Here is an 18,932-nt window from a genome sequence, read left to right on the forward strand (position 1 = left end):
TCAATGCTGAGACCAAGGTGTCTTTATTTAGACAAGGAGTCAATGCCGAGACCAAGGTGTCTTCATTTAGACAGGGAGTCAATACTGAAACCAAGGTGTCTTCATTTAGACAGGGAGTCAATGCTGAGACCAAGGTGTCTTCATTTAGACAGGGAGTCAATGCTGAAACCAAGGTGTCTTCATTTAGACAGGGAGTCAACGCTGAGACCAAGGTGTCTTCATTTAGACAGGGAGTCAATGCTGAGACCAAGGTGTCTTCATTTAGACAGGGAGTCAATGCTGAAACCAAGGTGTCTTTATTTAGACAGGGAGTCAATGCTGAGACCAAGGTGTCTTTATTTAGACAGGGAGTCAATGCTGAGACCAAAGTGTCTTTATTTAGACAAGGAGTCAATGCCCAGACCAAGGTGTCTTCATTTAGACAGGGAGTCAATGCTGAAACCAAGGTGTCTTCATTTAGACAGGGAGTCAATGCTGAGACCAAGGTGTCTTCATTTAGACAGGGAGTCAATGCTGAAACCAAGGTGTCTTTATTTAGACAGGGAGTCAATGCTGAGACCAAGGTGTCTTCATTTAGACAGGGAGTCAATGCTGAGACCAAGGTGTCTTCATTTAGACAGGGAGTCAATGCTGAGACCAAGGTGTCTTCATTTAGACAGGGAGTCAATGCTGAGACCAAGGTGTCTTCATTTAGACAGGGAGTCAATGCTGAGACCAAGGTGTCTTTATTTAGACAGGGAGTCAATGCTGAGACCAAGGTGTCTTTATTTAGACAGGGAGTCAATGCTGAGACCAAGGTGTCTTTATTTAGACAGGGAGTCAATGCTGAGACCAAGGTGTCTTCATTTAGACAGGGAGTCAATGCTGAGACCAAGGTGTCTTTATTTAGACAGGGAGTCAATGCTGAGACCAAGGTGTCTTTATTTAGACAGGGAGTCAATGCTGAGACCAAGGTGTCTTTATTTAGACAGGGAGTCAATGCTGAGACCAAGGTGTCTTCATTTAGACAGGGAGTCAATGCTGAGACCAAGGTGTCTTCATTTAGACAGGGAGTCAATGCTGAGACCAAGGTGTCTTCATTTAGACAGGGAGTCAATGCTGAAACCAAGGTGTCTTTATTTAGACAGGGAGTCAATGCTGAGACCAAGGTGTCTTTATTTAGACAGGGAGTCAATGCTGAGACCAAGGTGTCTTTATTTAGACAAGGAGTCAATGCCGAGACCAAGGTGTCTTCATTTAGACAGGGAGTCAATGCTGAAACCAAGGTGTCTTCATTTAGACAGGGAGTCAATGCTGAGACCAAGGTTTCTTCATTTAGACAAGGAGTCAATGCTGAAACCAAGGTGTCTTCATTTAGACAGGGAGTCAATGCTGAGACCAAGGTGTCTTCATTTATACAGGGAGTCAATGCTGAGACCAAGGTGTCTTCATTTAGACAGGGAGTCAATGCTGAGACCAAGGTGTCTTTATTTAGACTGGGAGTCAATGCTGAGACCAAGGTGTCTTTATTTAGACAGGGAGTCAATGCTGAGACCAAGGTGTCTTTATTTAGACTGGGAGTCAATGCTGAGACCAAGGTGTCTTCATTTAGACAGGGAGTCAATGCTGAGACCAAGGTGTCTTTATTTAGACAGGGAGTCAATGCTGAGACCAAGCTGTCTTTATTTAGACTGGGAGTCAATGTCGAGACCAAGGTGTCTTTATTTAGACAGGGAGTCAATGCTGAGACCAAGGTGTCTTTATTTAGACAGGGAGTCAATGCTGAGACCAAGGTGTCTTCATTTAGACAGGGAGTCAATGCTGAGACCAAGGTGTCTTTATTTAGACAGGGAGTCAATGCTGAGACCAAGGTGTCTTCATTTAGACAGGGAGTCAATGACGAGACCAAGGTGTCTTTATTTAGACAGGGAGTCAATGCTGAGAACAAGGTGTCTTTATTTAGACAGGGAGTCAATGCTGAGACCAAGGTGTCTTTATTTAGACAGGGAGTCAATGCTGAGACCAAGGCGTCTTTATTTAGACAGGGAGTCAATGCTGAGACCAAGGAGTCTTTATTTAGACAGGAAGTCAATGCTGAGAACAAGGTGTCTTCATTTAGACAGGGAGTCAATGCTGAGACCAAGGTGTCTTTATTTAGACAGGGAGTCAATGCTGAGACCAAGGTGTCTTCATTTAGACAGGGAGTCAATGCTGAGACCAAGGTGTCTTCATTTAGACAGGGAGTCAATGCTGAGACCAAGGTGTCTTTATTTAGACAGGGAGTCAATGCTGAGACCAAGGTGTCTTGCTGATACCTTAAAATACACATTTAAATATGTTATACACAACAATACACAAAAAGCTAAACACAATCATAAAAGAAACAGACATTCTTCTGTAAAAAGGTCCCGAACAACCGTCTGAAATGACCTAGAGGCACCAATTCATCCCATTTTAAAGTGCATTGTAGATCATTCCACACGTAAGGTGCAAGGAAATTAAAGGTGGATTTATCTAACTCTCTTGATGCCAAAGGAGTCTCCCGCCTCGTGTGGTAGGGAGGGAGTCTCGTGTGGTAGGGGGCTGTAGTTAAAAGCCCAGAGTAAATCTCTTCGTCATGTGTTAAGGAGTTGCTTCACATTAGTAGCTTTTTGCTTGACACCAGCTATCAAATTGGGCTCATATTTTGGGTAACGCCATGAAAATGTCTCAGGCCTTTTAGTCAGTTGGCCCATTTAAAATACTTATTTGAATCCTAAGAGCAACCAATATCAGACCATCTTATCTATCCTCCCATGCTATGGTCGTTGTATAGCTAACAATACCTATTCTGTATTCCAGTATTCGGTCGATTGAACCAAGTTGACTTGGATGTGAAGCAAATACTATTTTCTGAAATACCAGGTGGGCGGGAGTTTCACTTTTGTGCAATCTGGAAAACTGTCCAATCCCTCTAGGGTGCTACTTCCTCATCTCTGCCACAACAAATTAATTCAGACACAGGCCACATTACGGGAAGACGCATTTAAAAACCATGTTATTTCATCTTTCTCTGAGAAAGAACTTCTAAGCCTACTCACAAGGATATTGGGCTGGATGCTGATAAGGGGAAAGTTGCTGAATGACCAAATAAATGATTGTCAAAGCTTTTCATTTAGGCTATTTACAGAAAAATAAGTCCTGAATGCTTTTTACATTTATTTTTATTTAAGCTTTATTTAACTAGGCAAGTCAGTTAAGAATTGGTCAATCTGATAAAAATAAAACATTTATATGCGAATGATACTATTATGTACTCAATTGCCCCAACTGCTGACCTGGCTGTGTCAAAACTACAGTCTGGTTTTGCAGTTGTGTAGGAAACCCTTACTGATTTAAAACTGGTATTTAATAAGTGGCAAAACTAAATATATGTTGTTTTTAAGTTCTGGTAAGATTGTCTCAGAAGGATGACATCTTTACTCATCGGAATGGTTCTATAAATCAAAACGAGTCCCTGCGTACAAATACCTTGGTATTTAGAATGATTTAGCGTTTAAAAAACACACGACTGAGCTTGTTAAGAAAGTGTTTAGAGTTTTTTTTACAGAAACAGATCTGGTCTCTCTCTGGTTCACCAGGAAGCAGATTGTACAGTCAACCTTTCTACCTGTTCTTGATTATGGAGATACTATTCATCAAAGTGCAGCTGCCTCTATTCTTAAACCCTTGGATGTTGTTTTTCATAGAGCCCTTTGTTTTATCACAGGAGACAGTTGTATTACTCATCATTGTAATTCTTTACCAAAAAGGTTGTCTGGACCTCTTTTAAAGTCACGTAGATCACATCATTAGACTCTTTTTGTTTACAAAGCCCTGCTCCATAAACATGGACTTACCTAACATCACTGTTACGATTTGAAATGACAAGTCCCTCTCCCTACTACACCCTCCCCTTCCCTACCCACACAAGGCTCCGTTTGACCTCAGGGCTCTTACCTCTATCACTCTTTCATGTCACAGCAGTTCTCCCTCCCTCCTTCTGGTTCTGCTCAGGGGCTTCTTCCATTCCTTCGCACCACTTCTCTTCATCCTCTCCTTCTCTCTCTCTCTCTCCATTTTCCTGTCAGCTTTCTGATAGCCTATGAAATGTAATAGGACAGAGGGAAACCGATAAAGAAATGGTTCCAGCGTATGGAGTCATCCTCATCTTCATAAGGCTGAGGGCAGGTAACTGGTTGAGGGCAGGGAACAGGCTGAGGGCAGGGAACAGGCTGAGGGCAGGTAACTGGCTGAGGGCAGGGAACAGGCTGAGGGCAGGGAACAGGCTGAGGGCAGGGAACAGGCTGAGGGCAGGGAACAGGCTGAGGGCAGGGAACAGGCTGAGGGCAGGGAACAGGCTGAGGGCAGGGAACAGGCTGAGGGCAGGGAACAGGCTGAGGGCAGGGAACAGGCTGAGGGCAGGGAACAGGCTGAGGGCAGGGAACAGGCTAAGGGCAGGGAACAGGCTGAGGGCAGGGAACAGGCTGAGGGCAGGGAACAGGCTGAGGGCAGGGAACAGGCTGAGGGCAGGGAACAGGCTAAGGGCAGGGAACATTCCATTAAAAACTACATTTGTCGAGAGAGTCGTGCCCAGGTTGTTGGATCCCAACCATTACATTAGTATTTCGATTATCTTTCAAAATGGTTACAACAAAGATATCAAATATTAGGGGGAAATAAAATCCTGAGAAATAATACCAGTGTGGATGAGAGCAGCTGTTTCTAATGCAGGGGCAAGATGGTGTCCAAAAGCTTCAATGCATTCAGTAGTTAAGAAAGGTGAGCAAAGCAGCGAAGCCAGAATAACGGACTGTGTTTGGGCCGAACAGCAGCCGCATACTGCAGGGAGATAACTTGTGTGGAGAGGGAGGGGGTCAGCTAAAGGGGAATCCACCGCTGTTATAAGTGTACTCATGAAATTGCTAACAGCTGTGCTCCTATTCAGCTAGTTAGAACCTCCCCCCCCCCCACCCGGCCTTTTTTTTGAACATACAGCTGCACAGATAGAGGGTTAAGCAAATATTACACAATGAACAGTAAAACACAGCAGACCTTCTACTCCTCGCACCTCGCTTCGGGAAACATGGGCAAGAGAACCCTACTGTGTGTGTGTGTGTGTGTGTCAGTGAACTCACTGCTTGTGCTATTTGTCTGTCTCAATATAACCCCTCTTAAGATTTTATTCTCTATTCTCTGCAACCTCCCGCCCTCCCAACACCCTCCCTCCCTCTTCTCCCGCACCGCCTGCCCCCGCCGACCCTCCCCAAAAACCTTGGGGAGGCAATGACAGTGCTCCTTTGTTCGCCCTCCTCTCCTCTCGCCGCGTCGCTCTCTCACTCCCTCTGTACCCACGTCGGTTGTGAGGGGAGGCATGCCTGGACAGGCGCAGGGAGGGAGGGAGAGCCAAGAGAAGGGTGAGGAGGGGAGGGGAGGGGGGGTCTCTCTCTCATTCCTCCACCTTTCCGTCAACTCGGCAATACCAGAGTGGGCTTGGTAGAGGGGGTCAGCAGTAAGGTTTGACCTCTGAACTAACCACTACAGGAGGTCAGCCACACCCCATAGCTGAGGCCTATATAAGGACTTTATATCAGAACATAAACAAAAGTCCAAACTAAACACTGGGGAGAGACGAAACCGTTTGACTTATGAGGCTCTGTGGCTTCACAAGAGCAACGAGAAAAGGTTTTATTTCTGCGTTCGTTTGGAAATAAAACAACATTCCAGACTACAGTAATAACGTGCCGTGGTATTGCTCAAGTCTCGGGTTATGCGGGGGGTTTTTCTTCGGGGGGGGGGGGGGGAGTACACATCTCCTTTAAAGCAAAGAAACATGGAGTCTGTTCATTATAGTCAGAGAGACAAGTTTTCTGAGCTGCTCCTTTAGCAAACCCATTCCCAAATAGTGGGCATAGAAACAGAATGGCTAGAATGGACCTTGTGTAATTATATTTCTATGCTATATGTTGCCTGCAGTACTGTAGGTGCCTGGTGGTAATCAGGGAGCCTCCCTGCTAAGAACAGCTCATTTTCCCCAACCCATACTTTAAAGACGCCTAGCCTCCCAGGCAATCGGATCATTAACCTCAGCTAATCTACAAACAATATGTTTAGAAAAAATGTCTTCCCAGGCTTAAACTCTGTGCACAGCCAAAGTGCCTTGCTTATTCATTTGGAGGGTGCAAGACTGACTGTGTGTGAGAGAGATGGAGTGTACACATGAGAGCATGTGTGTGTGTGCGAGTGTTGAGTGTGAGTGAGCGAGACTGAATTTTTATGTGCACGCGTGATTGCTACAAAAAAGAACAACAAAAAAATAAAACTCTGAGCAGCCTTGATGGTGTCTGTTGTCTCTCCTGCCAAGCCCCTGCTGGGGTCCCAATCAATAGGACCGATGAAGACACCCGTCGTGCCATGAGGGAAAACGTTAGTCTGTGTTTGAGACGGGCTGTCAATCCCCAAGGGTAGAGGGGGGCAGATATGCAAAGAGTTCCCTACATGTGCAAAGATAATCTGAACGTCACCCCACTGATTCTATGATTCGCATAAGAGTCCGTATATATATATATATATATATATATATATATATATATATATATATATATATATCTCTCTGAAAACCTAGCTTATGTATCTCTGAAAACCTAGCTTATGTATCTCTGAAAACCTAGCTTATATATCTCTGAAAACCTAGCTTATATATCTCTGAAAACCTAGCTTATATATCTCTGAAAACCTAGCTTATATATCTCTGAAAACCTAGCTTATATATCTCTGAAAACCTAGCTTATGTATCTCTGAAAACCTAGCTTATGTATCTCTGAAAACCTAGCTTATGTATCTCTGAAAACCTAGCTTATGTATCTCTGAAAACCTAGCTTATATATCTCTGAAAACCTAGCTTATATATCTCTGAAAACCTAGCTTATATATCTCTGAAAACCTAGCTTATGTATCTCTGAAAACCTAGCTTATATATCTCGAATGTGGAGATAAAAATGCACTGGCTCTAAAAACAGGGATTCAGTATCTGAAATGGTTTCTTATTCATTTGGGGATGAAACTGATTCTGGATGTGATTAATACAAAATGAGAAAATGCTAATTCACTCTCAGTGCAATAAAAATTGTTCGTACTATCTATCGTACTATTCTGAAAGTCTATCCCTCATCTTCCTTCAATGTAACCAACATGTACCCGCAATAAAAATGAACACATTTATGTGGTTTTATGGATTTTTCCTTCTCCTCTTTTAAAATGTGAATCCAGAGAAATTCATTAATAACTAAATATACAGTACTTCAATGCTTGTACGACCTGCTAGTTGAAGGCAATGTGGTGGAAGCTACCCCACTGCACTGCTAATCTCGATACACTCTTCAGATCTTAGAACAGTAAAACAGTTAGGGTAGGGAAGAGCTTGGCAGCAAATTGAGACTGCTCGGTTAGTCATGTCTTGCTCTTTATAGGCCCACGCCACATCTCTGACAGAGATGTGTGATCCAAGACTACAGCCAAAGTGTACACAGGTGATTGGGAGGCGTCCCACGTGAACATCTGCGAATCAAACTGTCAATCTCAGAACAGGGAGGTTTTGTGTGAACGGGGGAGTAGCTTCGGGTTCTCCTGACTTAACTGCCACGTTGGTCCGAGAACCAAGAAGCGTCCGGAAGCGATTCTGCGACTGTCATATTTACTAATCTCTGTGGTTAGAAGGAATGCCTTTGGGGAGCTTGGTTCAGCCAAGAATTATAATGTGAGATATCAGCCTAAAAATATGACTAGTGTTTCCCTTCGATTTATTTTAAACTTTCTTAAAAGACCTTGACAACTTCAGTAATATATAGACACAACATGTTATTTATAACATTATATGTTTCTTGCATTTGGATAAGCAGTATCATTCAGTCCAAAGGGTAGACTACGGCCCAGTGGGTAGACTACGGAGTGTTAAAAAAATAAATAAACCTGCGCTCTCAAAGTTGCCATCTAAATTTCATTTCCAGTTAATGTTTATTTTTCTTATTATTTTCTTCTACAACTGATGTCGCTACCACAGGAAGATTTTGTCATTTCAACCAGAGAACGTGCGTCATTTCCTGGTATTCCAACTTCCAGATGAAATCAACGCAACAGCTCAGATACCAATTCTACAACAATAACCTTTTAAAACGTTATCCACCCGTGGAAGTTGGGGACTTTTAATTGTGCATGTTTAAAATGCTTTATAATGTCATTGGTGACATGTATCAATGTGCACAATGTTCTTTTAGTTGGTAATATCTTGTAATAGAATGTCACTTTCTTTCAAACTTGAGGCTTCCCTATTCCTCTACTAAAACATGAGCCAATAGCAGCAGCAGCAGCATCATCCTCCTCCTGACCATCATATTTACCAAAGAGATTGTCAATAAACGTTTAAGAGGTGAGAATAAACTACCCAACATAGACCCTCGAGTGTTTCCAGCACCACTCAAAGGTTAATAGACGTGTCAATTCCCTAGCCGAGATGCCCTGACTGCACACCCCCCCCTCCCTCCCACTCCACGCTCCTAATCAGCCTCCGCAACCCTTCAGAGACCCCCCCCCCCCTAGCCAACTCCAGACACAGAGGGGCATTTATGAGGGGGACACTAACCGAATGAACGTCCTCCTGGGAACTATAGTTTAATTGTCCGTCCTCTCCTCTCTAAATTGAACAAGCTGCCGTACTCACACACGAGGCAATGCCTGATCTCTCTACCGTAAAAGACAGGCACGTTTCCATTATACTGCGTCGCCAAGTACTATACAGCTGTGTAGAATGGACCCCAAGGAGGTATCATCCCATCATACCGTCTGCAATTAAAAGGGAGGGAGACCCTGTCAGGTGAGATGCCCAGATGAACGTTTCTCATCACGAGTCTGACGGAAGTCCCACTGGGGATCCCCACTTCATTATGCTTAATGGCTCCTCTTATTGGCTGATGAAATAACTCTTCTGTGACCACAGTATCCTGTTCAAAATGGCGAGGGTTTGACGGAGGGCGGGATGAAGTGAAAATGTGTTGGATTTCAGGTGATAAAACAATGTCTCAAAGCGGTGCACTTCCCCCATGGGTGTGACGTAGAATGTCTTCCCCCATAGGTAGGATGTAGAATGTCTGTAGAATGTCTTCCCCCATAGCTGTGATGTAGAATGTCCTCCCCCATGGGTGTGATGTACAGTCGTGGCTAAAAGTCGAGAATGACACAAGAAAATTACTTTGCCCCAGTCCTCAGCAGTCCAATCCCTGCACCTTTTGCAGAATATCAGTCTGTCCCTGATGTTTTTCCTGGAGAGAAGTGGCTTCTTTGCTGCCCTTCTTGACACCAGGCCATCCTCCAAAAGTCTTCGCCTCACTGTGCGTGCAGATGCACTCACACCTGCCTGCTGCCATTCCTGAGCAAGCTCTGTACTGATGGTGCCCCGATCCCGCAGCTGAATCAACTTTAGGAGACGGTCCTGGCGCTTGCTGGACTTTCTTGGGTGCCCTGAAGCCTTCTTCACAACAATTGAACCGCTCTCCTTGAAGTTCTTGATGATCCAATAAATGGTTGATTTAGGTGCAATTTTACTGGCAGCAATATCCTTGCCTGTGAAGCCCTTTTTGTGCAAAGCAATGATGACGGCACGTGTTTCCTTGCAGGTAACCGTGGTTGACAGAGGAAGAACAATGATTCCAAGCACCACCCTCCTTTGGAAACTTCCAGTTTGTTATTCGAACTCAATCAGCATGACAGAGTGATCTCCAGCCGTGTCCTCGTCAACACTCACACCTGTGTTAACTTCTTTGGGGTAGGGGGCAGTATTTTCACGTCCGGATGAAAAGCATGCCCAGAGTAAACGGCCTGCTACAAAGCCATAAAAGCTAGAATATGCATACTATTAGTATATTTGGATAGAAAACACTCTGAAGTTTCTAAAACTGTTTGAATGATGTCTGTGAGTATAACAGAACTCATATGGCAGGCAAAAACCTGAGAAAAGATCCAACCAGGAAGTGGGAAATCTGAGGTTGGTCGATTTTCAACTCAGCTCCTATTGAAGATACAGTGGGATATTGGTAATGATGCACTTCCTAAGGCTTCCACTAGATGTCAACAGTCTTTAGAACCTTGTCTGATGCTTCTACTGTGAAGTGGGGCCGAATGAGAGGGGATTGAGTAAGGTCTACCATGACCTGAACATGCTCTGACCATGCGCGTTCATGTGAAGACAAAGACAAAGGAATTCTCCGGTTGGAACATTATTGAGAATTATGTTAAAAACATCCTAAAGATTGATTCAATACTTCGTTTGTCATGTTTTTACGGACTGTAATATAATTTGTTTAACTTTTCGTCCGAACTTTCCGCTGGACTTGAACGCGCGTCGTGAGTTTGGAAAGTGTACTGAACGCTAGAACAACAAGGAGGAATTTGTACATAAATGATGGTCATTATCGAACAAAACAAACATTTATTGTGGAACTGGGATTCCTGGGAGTGCATTCTGATGAAGATCATCAAAGGTAAGTGAATGTTTATAATGTTATTTCTGACTTCTGTTGACTGCACAATATGGCGTATATATATTTTTGTCTTGATTGGGCTCTGAGCGCCGACCTCAGATTATTGCATGGTTTGCTTATTCCGTAAAGCTTTTTTGAAATCTGACACAGCGGTTGCATTATGGAGAAGTGCATCTAAAATTCCATGCATAACAGTTGTATCTTTTAGCAATGTTTATTATGAGTATTCCTGTAAATTGATGTGGCTCTCTGCAAAATCACCGGATGTTTTGGAACTTCTGAACGTAATGCGCCAATGTAAACTCAGATTTTTGGATATAAATATGAACTTTACCGAACAAAACATACATGTATTGTGTTACATGAAGTCCTATGAGTGTCATCTGATGAACATCAAAGGTTAGTGATAAATTGTATCTATATTTCTGCTTTTTGTGACTCCTCTCTTTGGCTGGAAAAATGGCTGTTTTATTCTGTGAATAGGCACTCACCTAACATAATCGTTTGGTTTGCTTTCGTCGTAAAGCCGTTTTGAAATCGGACACTGTGGCTGGATTTACAACAAGTGTATCTTTAAAATGGTGTAAAACACATGTATGTTTGAGGAATTTTAATTATGGGATTTCTGTTGTTTTGAATTTGTCGCCCTGCAGTTTCACTGACTGTTGAAGAGGTGGGGCGCTACCGTCCCACGTACCCTAGAGAGGTTAACGAGAGAATCACTGACATGATATCAGCTGGTCCTTTTGTGGCAGGGCTGAAATGCAGTGGAACTGTTTTTTTGTGATTCAGTTCATTTGCATGGCAAAGAGGGACTGTGCAATTAGTTGCAATTCATCTGATCACTCTTCATAACATTCTGGAGTATATGCAAATTGCTATCATACAAACTGAGGCAGCAGACTGTGAAAATTAATATTTGTGTCATTCACAAAACATTTGGCCACGACTGTAGAATGTATTTCCCATTTTTGGGATGGACATCAGCAAGTGTGGAGCTCACCTCTCTTCCGGACTCTTCTCTTGTCCTCACCATTCCACACTTCTCCCACATTCCTCCTTTCCTTTCTTCTGTGAGTTGTAGTGTTTTCTTTCAAAAACCCTTCTATGTTTCTTAGGACAAGGAAGGGAGAAGTTGAACATGGTTCCAGTGTAGGTATCGCCCAGCACTACAGCGATTGGCACAAGTGACGAAATCATGTCTCTTTTTGCTGCAGGAGATCAAGTCAACTGTCAATTCCATCTTTCAAGGTTGAATTTGAACAAAAGTCAACTACAGGAATGATTTCATCTTTATCACTTAAAAGGCGATACATGCTCCATTTGAAGAAAATAAGCTTTAGCTGACAGACAGGCAACGTCTGTAGAATTTACAGTCGTTTGAAAAGAGAGAGGAAGTCGAGTGGCCATGTTCATCATTTACCTGGAAAGCGTTCAGTTGAAAAATGACTAACCGGCTTTGTCGCTTACCCACCATTTAAATAATTTCCCTCAGTGGCTGTTCAGCTTTGATATAACAACCCGACAAGACAAATACCGGTCTCATATGAAATTGTGCAAATTATTTTCTTTCATCTCAAATCCTAGCAGCATTGTTCCATTCCCCCCCCACCCCACTCGGGGTGCTAATCTGAGACAAACACTCGAAGACTCTGACACCTTGTCAAATCCCAAACTATCTAACCACAGACAGGAGAAGGGAGAGGGGATATCTAACCAGAGACGTGAGTAGGGAGAGGGAATATCTAACCAGAGACGTGAGTAGGGAGAGGGGATATCTAACCAGAGACGGGAGTAGGGAGAGGGGATATCTAACCAGAGACGGGAGAAGGGAGAGGGAATATCTAACCAGAGACGGGAGAAGGGAGAGGGAATATCTAACCAGAGACGTGAGTAGGGAGAGGGGATATCTAACCAGAGACGGGAGTAGGGAGAGGGGATATCTAACCAGAGACGGGAGTAGGGAGAGGGGATATCTAACCAGAGACGGGAGTAGGGAGAGGGGATATCTAACCAGAGACGGGAGTAGGGAGAGGGGATATCTAACCAGAGACGGGAGTAGGGAGAGGGGATATCTAACCAGAGACGGGAGAAGGGAGAGGGAATATCTAACCAGAGACGGGAGAAGGGAGAGGGGATATCTAACCAGAGACGGGAGAAGGGAGAGGGGATATCTAACCAGAGACGGGAGAAGGGAGAGGGGATATCTAACCAGAGACGGGAGAAGGGAGATCTAACCAGAGACGGGAGAAGGGAGAGGGGATATCTAACCAGAGACGGGAGAAGGGAGAGGGGATATCTAACCAGAGACGGGAGAAGGGAGAGGGGAAATCTAACCAGAGACGGGAGAAGGGAGAGGGGAAATCTAACCAGAGATGGGAGAAAGGATATCTAACCAGAGACGGGAGAAGGGAGATCTAACCAGAGACGGGAGAAGGGAGATCTAACCAGAGACGGGAGAACTAACCAGAGACGGGAGAAGGGAGATCTAACCAGAGACGGGAGACGGGAGATCTAACCAGACGGGAGAAGGGAGAGGGAATATCTAACCAGAGACGGGAGAAGGGAGAGGGAATATCTAACCAGAGACGTGAGTAGGGAGAGGGGATATCTAACCAGAGACGGGAGTAGGGAGAGGGGATATCTAACCAGAGACGGGAGTAGGGAGAGGGGATATCTAACCAGAGACGGGAGTAGGGAGAGGGGATATCTAACCAGAGACGGGAGTAGGGAGAGGGGATATCTAACCAGAGACGGGAGAAGGGAGAGGGAATATCTAACCAGAGACGGGAGAAGGGAGAGGGGATATCTAACCAGAGACGGGAGAAGGGAGAGGGGATATCTAACCAGAGACGGGAGAAGGGAGAGGGGATATCTAACCAGAGACGGGAGAAGGGAGATCTAACCAGAGACGGGAGAAGGGAGAGGGGATATCTAACCAGAGACGGGAGAAGGGAGAGGGGATATCTAACCAGAGACGGGAGAAGGGAGAGGGGAAATCTAACCAGAGACGGGAGAAGGGAGAGGGGAAATCTAACCAGAGACGGGAGAAAGGATATCTAACCAGAGACGGGAGAAGGGAGATCTAACCAGAGACGGGAGATCTAACCAGAGACGGGAGAACTAACCAGAGACGGGAGAAGGGAGATCTAACCAGAGACGGGAGACGGGAGATCTAACCAGACGGGAGAAGGGAGAGGGAATATCTAACCAGAGACGGGAGAAGGGAGAGGGAATATCTAACCAGAGACGGGAGATCTAACCAGACAGGAGAAGGGAGAGGGAATATCTAACCAGAGACGGGAGAAGGGAGAGGGAATATCTAACCAGAGACGGGAGAAGGGAGAGGGAATATCTAACCAGAGACGGGAGAAGGGAGATCTAACCAGACGGGAGAAGGGAGAGGGAATATCTAACCAGAGACGCGAGAAAGGAGAGGGAATATCTAACCAGAGAAGAGAGAAAGGAAATCTAACCAGAGACAGGAGAAAGGAAAGGGAATATCTAACCAGAGAAGGGAGAAAGGAAATCTAACCAGAGAAGGGAGAAAGGAAATCTAACCAGAGACGGGAGAAGGGAGATCTAACCAGAGACGGGAGAAGGGAGATCTAACCAGAGACGGGAGAAGGGAGATCTAACCAGAGACGGGAGAAGGGAGATCTAACCAGAGACGGGAGAAGGGAGATCTAACCAGAGACGGGAGAAGGGAGATCTAACCAGAGACGGGAGAAGGGAGATCTAACCAGAGACGGGAGAAGGGAGATCTAACCAGAGACGGGAGAAGGGAGATCTAACCAGAGACGGGAGAAGGGAGATCTAACCAGAGACGGGAGAAGGGAGATCTAACCAGAGACGGGAGAAGGGAGATCTAACCAGAGACGGGAGAAGGGAGATCTAACCAGAGACGGGAGAAGGGAGAGGGAATATCTAACCAGAGAAGGGAGAAAGGAAATCTAACCAGAGACGGGAGAAGGGAGAGGGAATATCTAACCAGAGACGGGATGCACCCAGTGGGGCTTTATTCTGTAGGCCTATCAGTATTTGGTTGCAGTCTCCAAGATCCAATCTTCTAATACACTGTGCCGGTCGGAAGGATATCTGTCAGATAGTGCTGCCCCAAGGCCTCTGCTGCGTAATCGGATTCCAGCAGAAGGGGAGTAATACTGGCCATGCCAACAGCCCTCTGCTCCACTCTCCCCTTACTGACCACCGCCAGGCTTCACCTCATCTTTCCACACACTGGGAATGGCGTGAATTATCCGTTTGTAACATGAGCTCCAAGATGAGGGAGGACACATGAGTGGACCGGACGCTAATCCTTTCTCTCTCTGTGATAAATGTCATTGACCGGTTCCGTTTCAGATAGCTCAAGGATAAGCAGACCCCTCCCTTTGGTAAGTGCTGCCTTCACCAAGATCAATGGCACATGCCGTCGACTGGCCAGTTCAGTCCCAGCAACATGCCGTCGACTGGCCAGTTCAATCCCAGCAACACGCCGTCGACCGGCCAGTTCAATCCCAGCAACATGCCGTCGACCGGCCAGTTCAATCCCAGCAACATGCCGTCGACCGGCCAGTTCAATCCCAGCAACATACCGTCGACCGGCCAGTTCAATCCCAGCAACATGCCGTCGACCGGCCAGTTCAATCCCAGCAACATGCCGTCGACCGGCCAGTTCAATCCCAGCAACATGCCGTCGACCGGCCAGTTCAATCCCAACAACATGCCGTCGACCGGCCAGTTCAATCCCAACAACATGCCGTCGACCGGCCAGTTCAATCCCAGCAACATGCCGTCGACCGGCCAGTTCAATCCCAGCAACATGCCGTCGACCGGCCAGTTCAATCCCAGCAACATGCCGTCGACCGGCCAGTTCAATCCCAGCAACATGCCGTCGACTGGCCAGTTCAGTCCCAGCAACACGCCGTCGACTGGCCAGTTCAATCCCAGCAACACGCCGTCGACTGGCCAGTTCAATCCCAGCAACATGCCGTCGACCGGCCAGTTCAATCCCAGCAACATGCCGTCGACCGGCCAGTTCAATCCCAGCAACATGCCGTCGACCGGCCAGTTCAATCCCAGCAACATGCCGTCGACCGGCCAGTTCAGTCCCAGCAACATGCCGTCGACCGGCCAGTTCAATCCCAGCAACATGCCGTCGACCGGCCAGTTCAATCCCAGCAACATGCCGTCGACCGGCCAGTTCAATCCCAGCAACATGCCGTCGACCGGCCAGTTCAATCCCAGCAACATACCGTCGACCGGCCAGTTCAATCCCAGCAACATGCCGTCGACCGGCCAGTTCAATCCCAGCAACATGCCGTCGACCGGCCAGTTCAATCCCAGCAACATGCCGTCGACCGGCCAGTTCAATCCCAGCAACATGCCGTCGACCGGCCAGTTCAATCCCAGCAACATGCCGTCGACCGGCCAGTTCAATCCCAGCAACATGCCGTCGACCGGCCAGTTCAATCCCAGCAACATGCCGTCGACCGGCCAGTTCAATCCCAGCAACATGCCGTCGACCGGCCAGTTCAATCCCAGCAACATGCCGTCGACCGGCCAGTTCAATCCCAGCAACATGCCGTCGACCGGCCAGTTCAATCCCAGCAACATGCCGTCGACCGGCCAGTTCAATCCCAACAACACGCCGTCGACCGGCCAGTTCAATCCCAACAACAATGGTGCAAAATCTCTGCACATTTTATGTGACCGCAATAGAACGACAACCGCAAGACGGTTAGTTTATACAGTTCATTTATCAAAACACTTCCGCTTAATGAGGCCAAAAGTCTGATTGACTTCTCATGGAGATCAGTCTGTGTAGAAAAGATACATTCCTCCTTGTCAACTCCCAAATCTATATGAAATAGGGCAGAGCATCTGTCTAGCCGCTCCATCCAGATGGCAGGAGAACAGATGTAATTTAGTTCATTAACCTAACAGCACTTAACCACTGGGCCATGTACTCTAGATGGTTCAGTCCATCAGAGCATTTTTTTATTTTAAAGAAAGCGTCTTAATAGCATCAGAAAACCTTAACTATTGTCACATGTGCTCTTTCTCCGGCCTCTAGGTCACCAGGCTGCTCGTTAGAGAGCACACCTGTTACCAGCGTTAACGCGCATAATGACACTGACCTGGACTCCATCACCTCCTTGATTACCTGCCCTTTATATGTCACTCCCTTTGGTTTCTTCCCCAGTCGTCATTGTTGCCGTTTCATGTCGCTACTCTAGAGCTACTCTGTTCATCATATATGCATAGTCACTTTAACCATATCTACATGTACATACCACCTCAATCAGCCTTACTAACCGGTGTCTGTATGTAGCCTCGCTACTGTTTTCACTGTCTTCTTTACTTACCCATTGTTCACCGAATACCTTTTTTGCACTATTGGTTAGAGCCTGTAAGTAAGCGTTTCACTGTAAGGTCTCTACACCTGCTGTATTCGGCGCACGTGACAAATAAACATTGATTTGATGTCGGTGCGCTGTTTGTATTTCTTGTTTTGTTCATTTATTTATTAAATATATTCACTCCCTGAACTTGCTTCCTGACTCTCAGCGTACTCGTTAAACTACGGCCAGGGGCTCATTTGCTCTGGCATTATCAAACGGTGTAATAATTATGACAAGCCTCTGATTTTAGGATCTTGTGATTATTACACCATGTCATAACATCTTAATTTTTCTTCATTATTTGAATATAGGGGCCTATGGGGCGGGGTTTAGACAACCCACTGAAAGAAGAGAATGCGGGAGAAATCACCACCCCCTTCCTGTTTAGAACCCTTGCCCCAAGCCAATACAATGACACCAAGACCTTCCTGTTTAGAACCCTCACCCGAGCCAATACAATGACACTAAGACCTTCCTGTTTAGAACCCTCGCCCCAAGCCAATACAATGACACTAAGACCTTCCTGTTTAGAACTCTCGCCCCAAGCCAATACAATGACACTAAGACCTTCCTGCTTAGAACCCTCACCTCGAGCCAATACAATGACAAAGACCTTCCTGCTTAGAACCATCACCTCGAGCCAATACAATGACACTAAGACCTTCCTGCTTAGAACCCTCACCTCGAGCCAATACAATGACAAAGACCTTCCTGCTTATAACCCTCACCTCGAGCCAATACAATGACACTAAGTCCTTCCTGTTCAGAACCCTCACCCCGAGCCAATACAATGACTTTCCTGCTTAGAACCCTCACCCCGAGCCAATACAATGACCTTCCTGCTTAGAACACTCACCCCGAGCCAATACAATGACAAAGACCTTCCTGCTTAGAACCCTCGCCCCAAGCCAATACAATGATAAAGACCTTCCTGCATAGAACCCTCACCCCGAGCCAATACATTGACACTAAGACCTTCCTGTTTAGAACCCTCACCCCAAGCCAATACAATGACACTAAGACCTTCCTGCTTAGAACCCTCACCCCGAGCCAATACAATGACACAAAGAGCTTCCTGCGTAGAACCCTCACCCCGAGCCAATACAATGACACAAAGACCTTCCTGTTCAGAACCCTCACCTCGAGCCAATACAATGATACAAAGAGGAGAAAAGACATGTGAAAAGGATCTGTGTGTTCACACAGCATTTCCCCCAGGTTCTCCAGTGTGTGTGAGCTCAGGCGGAGAGGGCTTGCACCTGGAGCAGTGAGGAGCATGCAATGTTAGGGTCTCCTCACGGGGCTAAAATGGGACTTGCTCGCTCTCCTGAGAAGGCCAGACTATCCCTGCGGCGGCGTCGCACAATATGGGCCTTTTTTCCCCTCTCCCGTTCCCCCTCTCCTTCTTCTCTTTCTTTTGGAGAAGCGCAGTAGTCCATAACACACGCAAAAACCAGCAGCTCAATTATCCTCACCGTAGCCCATTTTCTAAAACAATTAACCTCTTCATGGCCGCAGACTTTTCCAGGAAAGAGCACATGGGTAATTGAATGAATCCTCCATTTATAGTGACCCCAGGTCTCCGAGAAGGTCTCAGGGGGAGTTGGGATATGCAACAAAAAAATGGTTTCCAATTCACACATAAATATAAAGCACACTTGTACATTTGTGAATTAGGACAAATATAAGCACCCAGCTAATTATTGTTTTATTATTACATTTCTGACCGTGACATCGGTCTTTCATATGTAAATCTGACATCAGAAATCCTAAACGGTTCCTTTGTGATTGTCCAATGACCTTAGCAGCATGGGTGTTATATTATCATGCAATAAAGATAACAATTTATTTCTGTATAATTCTCAATAACTTTTGGCAAACAGTGATTCGCATAAGCAAACATTACTACTATTTTACGACCTACCCCTAATGCAATGTGGTTTTTGTCAGGTTTTGGCCAGGATTGTTTGGTTTTGTTCACGAGATGTCCCCCTTGCAC

General features: G+C 45.8%; 1 long non-coding RNA gene across 4 annotated transcripts in view; it reads right to left on the reverse strand.

The window, feature by feature from the left end:
• LOC139539431 (uncharacterized) overlaps window positions 1-18,932 on the reverse strand; it is a 52,018-nt gene that overhangs the window by 23,233 nt on the left and 9,853 nt on the right. For all 4 annotated transcript variants that reach the window (XR_011667939.1, XR_011667942.1, XR_011667940.1 and 1 more), the window contains exon 2: window positions 3,958-4,100. This is a non-coding gene — a long non-coding RNA (uncharacterized lncRNA). The remainder of the gene's footprint in view (window positions 1-3,957; window positions 4,101-18,932) is intronic.

This window comes from Salvelinus alpinus, chromosome 15, assembly GCF_045679555.1.
Source record: "Salvelinus alpinus chromosome 15, SLU_Salpinus.1, whole genome shotgun sequence".
In the NCBI taxonomy this organism is placed as follows: Eukaryota; Metazoa; Chordata; class Actinopteri; order Salmoniformes; family Salmonidae; genus Salvelinus; species Salvelinus alpinus.